Below are 16,732 nucleotides of genomic sequence, written 5' to 3'. Positions count from 1 at the left end.
CAACTATTTTTATTTATAATTTATTTATAAAATTCGATCCATAAGTCTTAATATTATTCTAATTAATGTAAACATTCATTGAGAACTTGAAAAGTTGAATGCATTGAAATAGTTTGCTTGATTTTTCTCAATTTAATAAAAAAAAACAGTCCCCTGGCAAACAGTCTCCTGTCATGTTACATGGCAAAAGATACACAAATATCGAAAAAACAAAAATTAAATCGGCTGTTTATTTATTATGATTAAGCTGATAGTTTTGTAGCCCTTGTTAATTTTTTTTCTAATAAAATTAAAAATAATTTGGTCGGACAATTTTGTACAGATTTAAGACGTCCTTACAGAGAATCACCCATATACTTGTTAATCATTTTAACGTTTTTTATCGCTGTGCAGATATTAGAAATAGAAATTTTTTTTGGTATATATCAATAGAAAAAAAGTGTCAAGTGCAGCTAGTTTGTAAAAAACAAAAAAAAAAGTTGTTGATGTACTCTTCAAAGTGGTTGTCCAACTTTTTACTGTCTCAGATCTTTGAGCAGAGGGGATACTTAACAAGCGGAACAAAAATATTTGATACGATCCTTAAAAAAATAAACTGGACTCTCAGGGAAGCAAACAAGGGAAAGTCGGTGTGATAATTTTCCAATTTGACCTCATGCATTATTGTCCACACGAGAGTAAGTCTGAGTGGCTGTTCAAGTTGGTAGCTGCTTGTTGCAACAAAACAGTCCTCGGCCGTACTTAAATGCATACATATGCATTTATAATATATGACATACATGCATACAGCCACGACTTGTGCTGTGCACTACACCCTCTAGCCCTCGACACGTTCCCCACGTTTGTGTCCATGAAAAAGGTTTTAAAGGGGTAAGGAGACTGTGTGTAAGCAACTTGGTCTCTCATGTTTTTTGCAGTGGCCAGACGATGCTTCCCTTAAGTACACACTGCTTTTTTTACTTTATATTTCGCAGACTCCGGAGCTTTTTTTGTAAATCTCTATCATTTGCAACTTATGGACCCGAAGAGTTGTGGTTGATAAAATAAGTAATATTTACTGGCTAACAATTCTTGATTCATTTTTTTAAATTAAAAAATTCTACATTTTCCATCTAGAGTATTTAATCTTCATAAGATAGAATCAAATTTTTCATAAAAAAAAAAAAAAATAATCAATAAGTTTGCTTTTCTTTAAAAATTTTATTATTATAACTCGATAAAGAAATTTTTTTTTTTTTAAATACCAAAAAAATATTTCTATGAAATAACGCTGAAGCTGATTATTGATAAAAGAATTTTTTATATTTTTTAAACAAGTCGGTACAATTTTGAATTAATTTTACTGCGGAAAAAAATTTTTGGGTGAAATATAGTGTCTTAATTGAAAAAAGTAAAGTGTTTTGTAGAATTGCTAAATTTGTAACATGGTAAATTTTTTCTCTTTATTTGCACTGACAGAAAAAAGAATATATTCGATTCAATAGAGAATTTCATAAACCAACATCAACATTTTGAAGAGTTTCATCTCCTTGAATCAAGACGAAAAAATCCTTGAATCAGGTAAAATTCACTTAAACTAAGAAAATTTTTTTTTTTTGCTCGCCTCATAGCACGAAGCGTGTGAGGTTGTGCTTTAATACTCGACTCGTCAAGGTCAAGCAATTTTGTGATTTTTAAATGCCTCTATCACAACCATATTACACTTATACAATGATATAAGTAGATGTACACGGAAAAAACACTTAAATTAAACCATCTTTTACTTTCTAAAATCATTTCATGTTGCTATTTTGAAAAAAAAAAAAAACGTTTTGAAAAAAATTTTAAGTGGACGTCCGGATGTCACCCCATTTTGGATGTACTAACGATTACTCCCGAACAAATTGATATTTCAAGACCTGACCTTTTTTATTAGTTTAAGAATTTGATGAACTGGGTCCGTATTTCATATCAGTGGGCTAGTTTACGTATTTTTTTTTTTTAATTGAATTTTTATTAAAATTCACTACGATACAACCGTACAAAGCCAAACGAACTTTTCTTATTTGCACTTGAAAACTATGGCACCACTTGATCAAGCTAGATTTTTTTAGACTGCGATATTTAAAAAAAAATAAAAAATACTATGTAAGAATTTACTTAATTATAATTTTTTTTTTTTTTATCAATTACACAATTAATTTTTTTCTTAAAAAATGAATGCGCGTTATCAGGTGTGCACTTTTGGATTTTCCAAACTTTTTAACTTTTTTTCTTGATTAAAAACTATCTAAAAAATGTTTCTCCTCAAAAGTCTGTCTCTCAAATCAATCTAGTAATTTTCTTCAATCAAGTATTTTTCAATTTTCGTATTAAAAGAGTAAACGTGTAAAAATATCTAGTTTTAGTTAAAAAGTAAATAAATTTAATCAAAAATTAAATTTATTATATTTTTATAATTTCAAATTAATCGACTACTCAGCTACATTAGGCCATACAATAGAGCCAGCAGAAAATACTGCCCGTGAGTGTGCGACGCCCGCATGTTTGTTTCACCCCAGCGTTTTATCACGAGTGTAAACACTACGGAATATATTGTAAAGAAAAGAATAAAAAGTGTGTAGTTATATTTTTTATTTTTTTCTTTCACCATAGCAAAAATAATAATATTGTTATTATTATTATAAATTGGGAGTGATTGCTTGTAATACTTTTTGTGAATTAAATAGTGAAGCGAGTAAAGAATGAAATTAATAATTTTTGTTGGGGTTGATGGCGCAATAGGATAAAATAAATCAGAACAGAATAGCAGGCGCGGGGGAAAAATTTAAGCGATGGATATTTAAAGCTTGGAATGAGAGTGGACAGGTAAGGTATTGGATGCTTCGGATCTCTGGAGCCTGGAATGAGCAGACCCGTGGAGAGCAGACGATATAATTTCCCTTGAGGGAGATCGGGTGGCGAACTCCGTTCGAGAGCTTGCGAGGTAAAGGGTGAAGGGCTGGAAGTGGAAGAGAAAGAGGGTGGCTCGGAGATGGTTTTTTTTTTAAATATGCCTGAGAGATCGGTGTTGTCCAGGTGGACGCTCTTCTCATCCACCAGTCCATCAACTCGGCCTCCAACCTCCGACAATCGATTATTATCTTTCCAATTTGCATAGCAGCCCCCTGGCCCTTGTTCGAGTCCTCTCGCACTCTTTCACCCTTTTCACATGCCCTGCGCTTATTATTATTATTACTTTTTGTGGAATGGATGATAGTAAAAAATTAGGAATATCTTCACCTTAATTTCATCAGATTTGCTGAGTATAGTAGCGAGTATTCTGTTACATTAATACCAAGATTATTTTTGCGTTATTATCGAGTTTTTTTTTTTTTTTCTATTTAATTGGAAATATTTAAGCATCTACTATTATCAAGTAGAAAAGTAAATAAGAAGATAATCATTTTTATAAATCACGTCTACATTTTATCATGTTTTATCAATTCAATATTGAGTGTTTGATTAAAGTAATTTGTAATTATAACATAATCATCAGTGGTTTATTTTTCAACACAGAAAAAAAGGTTCACTTGAGCCAAGAAAATATTTTTCTTCCTTATTATTTTTTTCTTTTTTGACACAAGAAATTTCACTTATTCCAACAAAATTAATTCTCTTGCTTTAAGAAATACGTATCTTGATCCAAGAAAATTTATTTAAGTCAAGAAAATCTTGTTGTTTTGAGAAAATTCAGCCTCTTGCTCCAAAAAATTTAGTTCTTGATAGAAGTAAATTTTCTTGTCTTGAGAAAATTTCTCTCTTGCTCCAAAAAATTAAATATAAAGATAGAAGTTAATTTTCATTAATATTTTTATTAATTAACATGTCAAATGGGAAGATCAAATAATATTTCATCATTTTTTTTCATTCAATATGTATAATTGTACGCTAAAATAATATAAAATAGGTATCAAATATTCTCGAGAAAAATTTTCTCAAGGTGAGAAAATTTTTCTCTCAGCTAAAGTAGGTGGCGCTGCTTCCCTAAAGAATCTAAAAATCTTGATCAAATATAAAAATTTATTGTATCAAGTATTTATGATAATTTGAATTAAGAAAAAATGACTTCCACCGAGAATAGAATTTCAAGAAAAATTTTTACTTCGGCCAACACAACTTCGATCTTCCTTCAGGCACCCGACAAATTTTCTTGAGCCAAGAATTTTCTTCTCCAGTCAAAAAATTTTTCTTTCTGTGTATTGTTTTTTATTTAAGTGAATTTCAATTGATTTAAAAAAAATTTTTTTTTTTTTTTTATTTAAAATGATGTGTCTTAAAAATGATTTTATTGCTTCAAGAATTTTAATCTTAAATCAATTTAATTTTTTTTAAAGTGTATAATTAAAAGAACGGAAAAAAAAAATTTTGCCTCCAGTATATTTACATGATAAAATTAATTTTTTTTATTGAAATTATTTTTTTAATTTGTTCCAAAAGTCCAAATTATGTATATTGTGATTAAAGATATCGGAAAATTATAGAGCCAAAGTTTTTCTATTTATAATTCATACTCTCGGCAGTCATACAGTGATTGTAATAATGAAATGATACAATCTTTAGAATAAATGAAGAACAATGTAAATTGTTTGTTCCTGAAAACAGAAAAATAAATATAGAGAACAATAGAAGGTACACAACAATAGAATAGCATAAATTATATTCCCGGTTAGAGGGTTCTTAGTATGTACGAATATGAATACGAAAGCATCTGTCTAAGAATAGGCAGCACACAGATATAGCTGCGCCTATAACCAGTAGACCACCCGGGTCATTGGCTTAGGGGTTGATACATCGAAGGGGTAGGTCGGCACACATCACAAGGTGTATAAGGTTGCACGATATGTGCTTACAATAGTACTATTTAAATGTTGCCAACTCGTGCGTCATTTAACAAATGTATATTTTTCTTTGATTATTTATTTATAGCAGTTTATACTTTGTTAAATACTACCCTTTTACAGCCTATACTTTTCACTGTTTGCTACGTTTAATGACTCGTTTGCCAGAATATTTTATGCTTTCATGGAAAAATTGTCTCTTTGTAATTCTAACTTGTAAATATTCAATCTCAAGTTCATTTTAATTTTAATTTTTGATGAAATAGAACGAGATAAACAGCCCCGATAATTTGCTAAATAATTTTTTTTTCTATTGCAATCATTTTTGTATCGTTAAATTTGTTCTTTTGATAATTCTAGCGTGAACCTACTTTCGACAGATTTTTATATTTTTTTTTTTTTTTTACAGTACACGAAGGGAAATTTATAGGAACCTTTCCAAAAATTATGGAAATGGTTCCTATAATAAAATGATCATTATAGGTATCAATCCTATGTTCATTATGGGAACCATACCCATAATTTATTGGTAACATTTCTATACAATAATGGAATAGCTTCAATATATTATGGGAATGGTTCCTATAATATTAAAGGAATGGTCCCTATATTATTAAAGTAATGGTTCCTATAATATTATAAGAATGGTTTCTATAATATTATGGGAATGACGCACATAATAATAGAAAAATGTTTATGTTCATAATAATGAAGCAATCACATAAAAAATATAAAGTAATTACTATATATTTTTTTGCTAATAAATTTTTTTTTGTAAATAAAAATTGATCTTTCACTAGAGTGAAAAAATTTCTTTTTCATAATTTTTATTCACGTGTGTACTTAATCTTAAATTGTTTATTCCAACTCAGTTATTATTGTGTTAGATAATATTGAAAAATATTGTAGCAATTCTAAAGTTTCTCTAATAAAAGGGATATTTTCTCACTATACAATTAGAGGAGCAAAGTAGATATGGAAATTCATTGTTTATTTTTACAATTTCATTTTATTTTTAAAACAAATTATTTATTTACAATACATACGTTGAATATTTATTAAATCCACCTTTTGGGTATGTAACTTTTATTATTTATATGAACAATATTACTTATTTTACATATTTCAAATGATGTTATTGGGAAGCAAGTAAAATTATCGAAATTACTAATAATTTCAAATGCTTCAAAGTGGTCATCGAAGTCACAAATAACTTGAGTTGTAATGATAAATATCTCAATATTATTAGGCATCATCAATATAATATTATAGGAATAGTACCCATAATATTATAAGAATGGTTCCTATAATATTATAGAAACTATTCCTATATATTATGGGAACCATGCCGATATTACAGTTATAATTATAGGTATCGTTCCTATAATTATAGGAACCATTCCCATAGCTATAGTAACATTTCTCAAAAATTATGGATACAATTTCTATAATTTAAGTAATCGCTCCTAAAATGGTATAGGAAAACATTTCATTAAAATTATAAGAATGATTTCCATATTTTTCTCTCCGTGTAGATAATTAATGTTGACTACGAAATCCCGAAGTTGCTATTTTCAGGGCCAATTATTATTAAAAGCATGTAAAACGTCTTGCACGCTGAACTATTTTTTATAATTAAAAAAAATAAAAGAGTGAAGAAAAATTTTACTTAATAAATGGGGACTTACTGGGACGTAGAATTTTCGGCAATAGAATATGCTCTAACTACACTATTGCACGCTGGAACTACTTTAATTGCTTTAGAAAAATCTGCTGTCCACTTTTAATTCCGAGGGTTGAAATAAATTTTTTTTATAAATAAATAGGAAGCGTATATGAAGTATGTAGCATGTAGTATTTAAATTTTTTCATTGAACGGAGTAATAAAAAAACAGGAGGGGAAAGTGAAAAAAAGAGGATGGTATTATAAAAATAAAAACAAAAAATAGTTTCACGAGGGTGGATTATTCAAGCGAATTGAACTAACAAGATCCCAAAGGGCAGTTTATATTTAATGTCACCGGTAAACCCTAAAGTCTGTAAGAATATGATGGCTTGACAACTGCAAGGGAATTTCGTGATAATTTCAACGATTTACACGTAATAGCTTTACGGCATACCAATTATCTCGATCGTTTTAAATAAATAAATTCGTTTTCGTGTTAATTATTGAGAAAGCTCAAGTTTCATCAATCTAAAAACATAAATATTCTCAATGAGTGATAATAATTATTTCTTTAAAACGTAATGATGATTGCAAGTGATATTTTTTATAATTACGAAATAATTATCAAGAAGATGAATAATATTGAATAATTAAAGAACTTGGTTATTTAATTTACCGACGATGTAATTGTTAAATAATAAAAAAATTCACATACGAATAAACATCATTACACAATTTTTAATGAAGCTTCTGTAAATTGGTTTAATTATATTATCGGACATTATATTTTATCTTGTTTACGGTTCTTTAATTACTGAAATATTTTTACAGTGCTTGAATAACATATCTTCATTACCTCGTAGCGAAGATTTTATCCATCGTTGTCGATATAAAACTATAATTTAATTAATTAAATAAATTCACTCAAGAATCAAGAAAATAAATCAAAGAGAAATAAATATTTTTTTGTGCTTTTAATTGAAAAAGCTTTTCTTCGCAGATTAAGTAAAGGAATGAATGTAGCTTTAAATATATAGAACACTGAATAATTTGAATGACGAAATCTTACGATATAACCTACTTGCGATAAACAAAAATAAGAATATCAAAATTTAATATGACCTAAAATGTCAGCTTATAATTTTTTAAGACGCGGGTTATTTTTGTAGGAAAATACTGATGGATATCAAAATTATTGAATTGGAGCAATCAATTTTTTATTACTTAAGTGTTTTGGTGAAGATTGTTTAGTAAAAAATTTTCTTACAATTTGAACCTACAACTAAAAATACTTTCATTAAAATTCTGTCAAAATTAAATTATTTTTTTACCAAATACTTTAATCTAAATCTTCTATAATTTGTACCACTGAGTTTAACTCTTAAATTTTTAATGCTCAATTTTTATACTCAAACTTATTCTTTTTTTGTATTTTTCATAGTTATATTCCAAATTAAAGAAAAACGATTATTTCTTAATATCTAAAATTTTTGGAATTTTATATCTTCATTAGTCATACGTGTACTTTTATTGTAACTCTTTTTGTATACTTTTGCCATCTGGCTATACTCCCTTGGCATTGAAATTAAATAATTAATAAATAAATAATTTAACATGATTTTTGATTTTACAATGTAAATTTTTTTTCATGTTTACAAATAATTTTACCAATATCAAACCGCGTGAATGAAAAAAAATTATATGTGAAAATTACAGAAAATTAATTTAATTATAAAAATTACGTAGTTAAGTAACTGTATACATTTATAAAAAAAATATCTTATATTTACATGAATGGATCTATAAAAATAATATAATCGGGAGAAAAATTTTTTGATATGACTGTATAAAACTATATATTAATTTATATATAAAATTATATAAGAGATTGGCAAAATACAATTTTATATTATTTTTACATTGTTAATGTAAAATTGACACTTTTAATTTTTTTTAACGTTAAAATTAAATTTCTAAAAATGAAAAATCGATGTCTTAACAGAAGTAAAACTATAATTGAAACAGGATATTTTTTTGTGTATAAATACAAACACAATTAAAAAACCAATAATCGAATCTATAGGTAATGAGGGAGTAAAATGAATCTCGTGTTCAGCGGTTAAATTAATATGTTATCAACCCCGTAACGTTTCACAACTACAATAGTACAGGTACCGTATGTAATTATAATACAAGTGCCAGAGTTATCGACTAAGAAGTAGGAAGGACGAAGGAGAACAAGAGAGAGGAAGAGGATGAAGAAGATTGTGGATATACATTTATAGAGATCTTGGAATTGGGGATCTTGGGTCTTGTAAGGCGGGTCAAACATCGACATGTCTGCTTGGAGCATCACTCTTGTATACCGTCAGCTATCCTTACACAACACATACCTCGGTACCTTCACCGGCGGGTTGAGATAGCAGCATAAGGGTTGCACCACCACCACCACCACCACCACCACCACCAGTACAAACATAAACTAGATCCTCTCTTATAAGTTTGTCTGTATAATACGTGAATCTTGCTACTAGTACTCGCTTTACTTGTCTCACCAATTTAACCCTCCTAATTAATTTATAACCCGCTCGTGACTCACGTGTCAGCAAACCACGCCAGCTAGTTAATATGTAAACCTCAACCAATTATTCATAACACAATTAACAAGTCAAGAAAAGACAATAATAACTTATTAAATCAACTATGACAATAAACATAATATATTTATCTAAAGTCCCTCTCGAGGACATTCGTCTTTGTTTGCTTTTCTTTTTAAGTTTATACTAGAGAAAAATTTTTAAAAAATTGATTTTTTCACTTTGTAAAAAAAAATTCAAGTTTTTAATCGTAAGAATCAATTTCGTGAAGTCTTATAATAATTTAGATACGAACAAAATTTTGAAATTAATATAGCTGACTAATAATTTTATGAGTAATTTCATGGAACCTACTTGTACAACCAAGACTTGATACCCTAAAATAACTAATTGTTTTGCTTTCAAATATTTTCTAATTTAACTACTGGAATAAGTGGAAGTAAATATTAGGAAACACAAGAGAATTCATAATTTCTTGTACAATAAATTCATTGTTAAAATTTTTTTTTATTTTTCTATCATTTTTTATCCTACAATATAAAATTGATGATTGAACTGAAGTTAGTTTAGTATCGAAAATCTCAAAAATCTCGAAAGAATGGTCATTGATTCCTTATTGGTTAGGATTAAAGCGCGCGCGTATGCGCGCAATTTGAATTCCTAGTATTAACTTAATTTTTATTTTAAAATTTGACACCTGATCATTGACGTTTAAAAAAATTTATGAAAAATAAACAAATTTTATTGGTGCAAAACTCTAGTCTATTTAGATAGTTTCTAATCTATATCTTCTATACTAATAAATGGAGAGCCGGTTTTTTTGTCCGGTTATACTGCGAAAACTATTGAACCGATCGGAATAATACTTATACCATAAGATGCAGCGTGTTTCGGAGAAGGTTTTAGTATATGATATGTTGGTAATTACTTATCCGGAACCTATATTTTTTTGACTTAGAAATAATTAATTTTTATTGTAACTAAATTTATTATATTCGATTGTCATTTGTTTGAAATAAATTTTTTAATTCTATTGGTTATGTTTATATACTAGGCAGATTTCTTCACTTATGAAATCTGCAATTTCTTTAACTGAAACTTTCAATGCTCATTACAAATTTTTTTTTTCATATCAAATATTATTCTTTTTTGTAAGAAAGACACGGAAATATTATAATGATTGCACATTGAAAGTTACAATGAATATTAGCTAGAATAATTTCATGGATAAAAGGTGCTTGCCCATTCGATAGAATTTGGAATCTGTGCAAGTCAAAACAATACTCTAATTAAATTTCAAGTCTAGATCTAAAAATGCAATTCTATAAAGCGCTCAGCGGAGCGGGCAACTAACAGCTAGTAAAACTATATATAATAAATAAACTATCATCTAAAAACATATACCCCATCTTTAGGAACAAATAAAAATTTTAACCTTTCTAATGATACCAAATTTTACTTAAAACTCAATTTTTCATTTAGATATTTTTGTAATAAATTTTTTTATCCTCTTAATTACTTAGATAATCATTAAAAAACAGAAGTAAGAGTAACTATTAATAGCCGCAATAAATACTTGGGACTATAATTATCGCTAATGACTACACAAAAAGTTATTTATAAGCTATCGCACAGTAGAGTGTCTATTTGACGTATAAATCGTGATGATAATCGTAAATTCATTGAAAAGTCATCTCCCAACTCGGAAAAATGTGGCACTTTTTTTTCCCATGTCTTAAAATTCTGAACAGAGCAAATAGAAGCGGAAGATTATTAAGGTGTACATGAGTGATCAAGGAGTCCTTGCCTTTGGGTTATAGCAAAGGATGACATTTCTTATCCTATAGTTCCCCATTGTTTGCTGGTGAAGTGAGTTGATGAGAAATGGAGAACATAGATCGTCATGCCGCATCCCAACCAGACAATGTCTTGGGTAACATCACACGGTCATTTATTACCGTCCACTTCTCTGGTGAAGTCTTGGGGCTTCAAGACTTTGTCATCTATCAGCGCTCATTCGTACCCTATCCTTCGTCTTCTCCCTCTACACGGCATTGGAAGCTCCAATATAAATCTCCCTCTCAAGATGACACCGATCGCGATATTTTCGTCCGCATTACATCACTAATAATAAAACACTCAATACCCGGCAATTTATTGCCCTCGATAAATCGTGCATACGCGTCCAAGTCCGAAAATTGTTTTGTCCCGAGCATCAAACATCAAAGCTCCGCTCGCGAATTTTCATTTGGGACACAGAGTTCAATTAACCTTCATTACCGATGTTGTTATTTGATTGCGGATAAAATTCATACACAGAGCCTTTATGTTCAGTATTTATTTATAAATTTTGGCGTATCGCTGCATTCATTTACAAAGTCTTCCGTCCGGTATCAATATCTATAATACCTTGAATACAGAGAACGGAATGTTTGTCAAATTATTTGAATATTTAATTACTTTTGACTTCAATGACAATAGAATATTCCTATTGGTATTGATGGTAAATTCAATTACTTGAAAATTCCAGATTTAATATCATTCCCTTTGTTTCAAAAACAACTGTGGGGCTTGCATTTTTATTTTTATTACAACACATGTTTGTACACGAATATTTTTTAATAAATTCCAAATCTAAACTACGGGTCTGTATCTACAATCTTGGTAATAAACCTCCATGAAAAAAATTTATGTTGAAGTATAAAAAATATGGAAAATATCTATGGGGGCATTCCGTGCGAAATGGAAAAATGACTAAAATTTAAAAATTTTTCTAATTCATTTTAATTTATTATTAAAAGTTTATATTTTACTAATTTGTAAAGAAAATTTTTCTTAATCAATAAGAAAATCGATTTTTCTCTCCTAGTAACTTTTCAGCCGTACTAACTTGTATCCGAGTCAAATGTTGTTTTAATAGTTTTAAGAACAAATTCATTTTATGTTTGTTATTAACTAACATATTTATTATTATAGTTTCAAGAACAAACTTTTTTATGTTCGCTATTAATTAACACCTAAGTTTATCAAGATTGTGTTGTCAGCATACTAAATCCTTTATTTGTGTTTTTTAATTATTTTTTTTTTTTTTTATTATCCTAAATAATTTATAGTTAATATATAAACAATAATGTTTCTAAAGTTGAAATAATATAAAAGTCTTTTTAATAAACAACTTGATGTAGACATTTTGTACTTGTCCCACCAGTCACAATAAAAAAATTTTTTTTAATTGTTTCTACGTAGGTAATCAGTCTAATTCTTCATAATATTGAATGTTTGTAGGATAAATTTTGTGTTGAGAGGGAAGTACTTTTTAAAAGTTTAGTGTTCGAACTGAAATTCGACTTTAAGTATACTGCGGTAAGAGAGAAGGATTTTTCGATGTCCCACCAGTCACACTCAGTCAAATGATAATTACGAGAAATTTAAAAAGTAATCGAAGTTTTTGACAAAGGGATGTTGTTAATTAGTTATTCTTCTATATTATAAGATAAATTTTACTATAGTATAAGTTTCAGTCACATAATTATAGCTTATAATTGATGGAATTTCAGAGTCAAATGTCCCACCAGTCACTATGGAATGCCCCTATGAAAAATTTATTTTTAAGTTAATAGCCAATTTTTAACCGATTACAGTATATATTTTAAATTTAATTAAAATCCATTAAAAATATATGTTGAATATATATTTAAATTTATGTAAAAAAATACTGACATAGTGATATATTTTTTTATATTTTGATTTTTTATATACGTTTAAAATTAACGTTAAACTCGACGAAAGTAAAATAAGTTCTAATTGTTAAAGTTTTTTTTAGAATCGTTAGTTTTATTTATAATAATAAAAGGTACCATTTTTTTTATATCTAAAAAAAAATATACTTGAATAATAATTAACATAAAAATTTCTAGATTCAATTGAATATTTTTGATTTTACTACAAATATTTCCGATATTCTAATAAATATATTTCAATTATAAAAAAAAATTTGGAAAATAAATAATTAGTTTTTTCGGATTAATGAAACATTTTGTTAAAGATTGAACATGGATATGAATACGATATTGAACATCTTGAAGGAGTCTTCGAGGATGGACTAGTCCCGGTTAGCCCGATGGCTTTGGAATCCATAGATTGCGGTGGTAACAATCAGCCGTAAATTATAGCTTCAATATCCATTGTGTGTACTCTCCCTCTTCGCTCTTGAGCAAGCCTAACCCCTCGGCTCAAGGAGCAGTCTGAAGCCAAGACGACTCACCCCCGGGTCGCAGTCTCGAGGAACTAAGAACCTATACCGGATTGTGGGGAGTGAGAGGCTCGGTATAGTAAAGCAGTACGTGTACGATCTGTTTTCTCTGTCCCTCTTATCTCGAGTCGGGTTCACTGACGGGTTCACCGGGGCCTCGCCCAACTCAACCGAGAGATATGTATATTAATGGGGCAATCTTACATAGTTTTGTTTACCTTGCCATTCTCCGCGTACACAATTACTATCCTTGGTCCCTCCTTGCTCGCGACTAGACCGCCCTACTACTTACTAGCTCTATAATGTGCCCTTATACCTCTTGGTCTCTAGAGCTTTTCAACTAACATCTTACATATATCCTACAACTACTGACTAATTATTATTATTATCATTAAAATTATTAAAATTATTAATAATATAATTAATGAAAATTCCTTAAAATTAAATAATAATATTAATGGCCTTAAAATTTTATAAAAGCTATTTTTATTATTATCATATTTACAAAAAATAAAATATGGTTAAATAAAATTGAATAAACTTAATTACACTGAAAAAAAGTATGAGTCTCACACTTATAAATTTCAGTGATATTACAATACTTGGTATTGCGAATAGACTTAAACAATATTTGAGTCTCAACGCAATATTTTTAAGCGCTACACTAAAACTCGTTTAAATCATACACTTAAACCGACTTTGAGTGCCACCACAAAAATTTTCTGTTATTTATAATTATAAAAAAAAAAAAAAAAAAAAAAATAATAATTATAATTATAATTATAATAAAAATTATTATTACAATAATAATAATAATAATATTTATAATTATAATTTCAGAAAAAAAAATTACTCAGAATAAAAATAATTTTCATAAAAAATTTCCTCAACAAAATAAAAATTTTTTATTTAAAAATAACCACAATACACTTAAATATATTAATTTTTTATTAATTTATATATTTAATTTTTTAATTTTTTAAATTTTATTTATTAAAAAATATTGATTAAAACACTAATGTTAGGATGTTACAATTATTGTAATAAAGGTTAACCTCGGTTGACAATGTGTTCAAATTTTACATTATAAAATGACATATATGTAATTTTATATTATACTCTACATATATGTAAGGTATACCTTCAAACACTTGATGATAGGAGGATTAATTCCACTCAGTTAATTTATTTTTCACCCACGGATCCATAAATAATTATTGTTAATGTCAATTATATAAATATTTTTCTTATGCTCTTAAAAACGATGTTTAGGTTAAAGGTATAAATACAGTATATAAACACGGGGAAAAAAGAAGCGAAGTACGCGTTGAGTCTTACGCGGGAACTTTTTTTGCTATACTCTCTGAACTTGCAATAGTATCGTACGGAAAATATAAGTCACTCACTTAAACAGAGTATTGCGATAGTACTTAAACTTTTTTATATCATATTCGCAATACCAATTCATTAAAAAAGAGTATACCCATAGGACAAACTTTTTTTTCAGTGTAATTACGTATTGAGGCATTAAGTTCTGTAATAGATGATTCATCAACAAAGAAACACATTTTTACTTAGGTGTCTAATACAGTAATTTTAAGCAAATAATTATAGTACGTATAATTGTGTTTATAATCTCAATATTTACGATTATTGCTGTGCTATTAAAACTTTTTCTAATGACAATAACTCGCAACTATTGAACCCATAAAATGCCTCAAATATTGTATTTCTGACAATTTTATGATCACATTAATTACAAAATATTTTTTAAAGTTAATCTAAAAAAAGTTTGGCAAATCCAAAAGTGCACGACTTATAATGCTCATTGGTTCGATAAATAAAAAAAAATAGTTAATGTTCTGAAAGAATTTTTTTTTATTTTATTTTATTTTTTTTTTATTTAAATATTACTTTTGCAGTTTACTATTTTTTTTTGTTTGCTACTTTTTTTTTTTAAAAAATACTTTTAAATACAATTTCTTTTTTATGTATTTTTTCATTTCAAGTTTCGCGCGGTGTTTTAAACTGATCATGCGCACTGTGTGGATTTTTTAACTAATTTTAGTTTTTCGTTAATAACAAATAAACAACATTAAATAAGATTACCATTTCCAATGGAGATCTCCGCAAAGGAAATGCCAAGCTATTAAAAAAAAAAACTGATTGAATTCGTGAATTTTTACGCAAGTTATCGTGTTTTTAACGGAAAATTGAGTTGATTGACACGAATTTTCTTTTAACTATTTTGATATTTTTTTCTGGTTCTATTATCTTAAATTGATTTTTACCAGTGACAGAATTAATCTCCATTAAATTATCTATCGAATGGTGCGCAAATTAATTAGAATACGTTGATTATCAATCGTGTAATTAATTAAATAATTGCGAAATCGAGGCAAAACAAATTTTTCGATCGTAAAGCACTCTCTGATGCTTCGCATAATGAGTAGTGCAAAATAATGAAATTTTTACCAATTCCTGAGTATGAAATTACATTTTTATTTAATCTGATTTTACTTGAATCAAATTCAACTTGATTCAAGAATTTTTTTTCTTGATTAAAAACAATGAAATTCTTACAAATGATTTTTTTAGTTTAAGAATTTTTACCTCGAATCAAGTTAATTTTTTTTTTCAGCGTACGTATTGTCATATTTTTACATAAATTAATAAGACTACACCCCAATAATAGAGATCGTTTTGATTCGCTCATTGTAGCATTGTCGACGCAAGCATGAACAAAACCGTTAATTAACGAATTGGAAAGTATACATCATCAACATCGGGAATAAAATTAATAAAAAAACAAAAAAAAGAAGGAAAAAGAGGCATATGGGACGAACGAAAACGAAACCGAACGTGTAAGCGTCTAGAACGGAAACGTTGGGCGCGCTGCTGCGTATAATATACGTGTATAAAGGGGTCGGTGTCTAGCCAGACGGGCAGAAATGAAGCAGCAAGGGTTTTGTTTGTCCGACTGTCCACCTCTTTCCTTCTTCCCCATTCCATTCACTTGGCAGCCGCCCCCACTTTACCACCACCTCGCCGGCCCGACTCCAGCCAGCAGCTCAACTCTCTCACTGTCAATGATACGCACGGTGTTTTCTCATTTCATGTCTCGCTCCTAAAAGCCACCCCGTCTTCGAGTACCGATGCTGGTAATGGGGCTGGAGAAGGCTCGGATGGTGTCGGTGGTGCTGTTGGTGGTGGTGATGCTTTTGCAAGCTCGCTCGCACTACTCTACAGACTGTAACAATGCACACGTGTATACAATGTTTGCCCACATTCGAACATATATCTTCACTTCCAACTCTAATATTGATTACTTTCAATTCCGTGACTCACAAATTTCTTT

At 28.6% G+C, this 16,732-nt stretch overlaps 1 protein-coding gene across 18 annotated transcripts in view; it reads left to right on the top strand.

Annotated features, from left to right (window-relative positions):
• LOC123262111 (forkhead box protein P1-like) overlaps positions 1 to 16,732 on the top strand; it is a 237,823-nt gene that overhangs the window by 45,808 nt on the left and 175,283 nt on the right. The gene's annotated exons all lie outside the window — the stretch shown is intronic.

The sequence above is a fragment of the Cotesia glomerata genome, linkage group LG3 (assembly GCF_020080835.1).
Source record: "Cotesia glomerata isolate CgM1 linkage group LG3, MPM_Cglom_v2.3, whole genome shotgun sequence".
Classification (NCBI taxonomy): domain Eukaryota; kingdom Metazoa; phylum Arthropoda; class Insecta; order Hymenoptera; family Braconidae; genus Cotesia; species Cotesia glomerata.
This window is presented reverse-complemented; position numbering and strand designations above follow the sequence as displayed.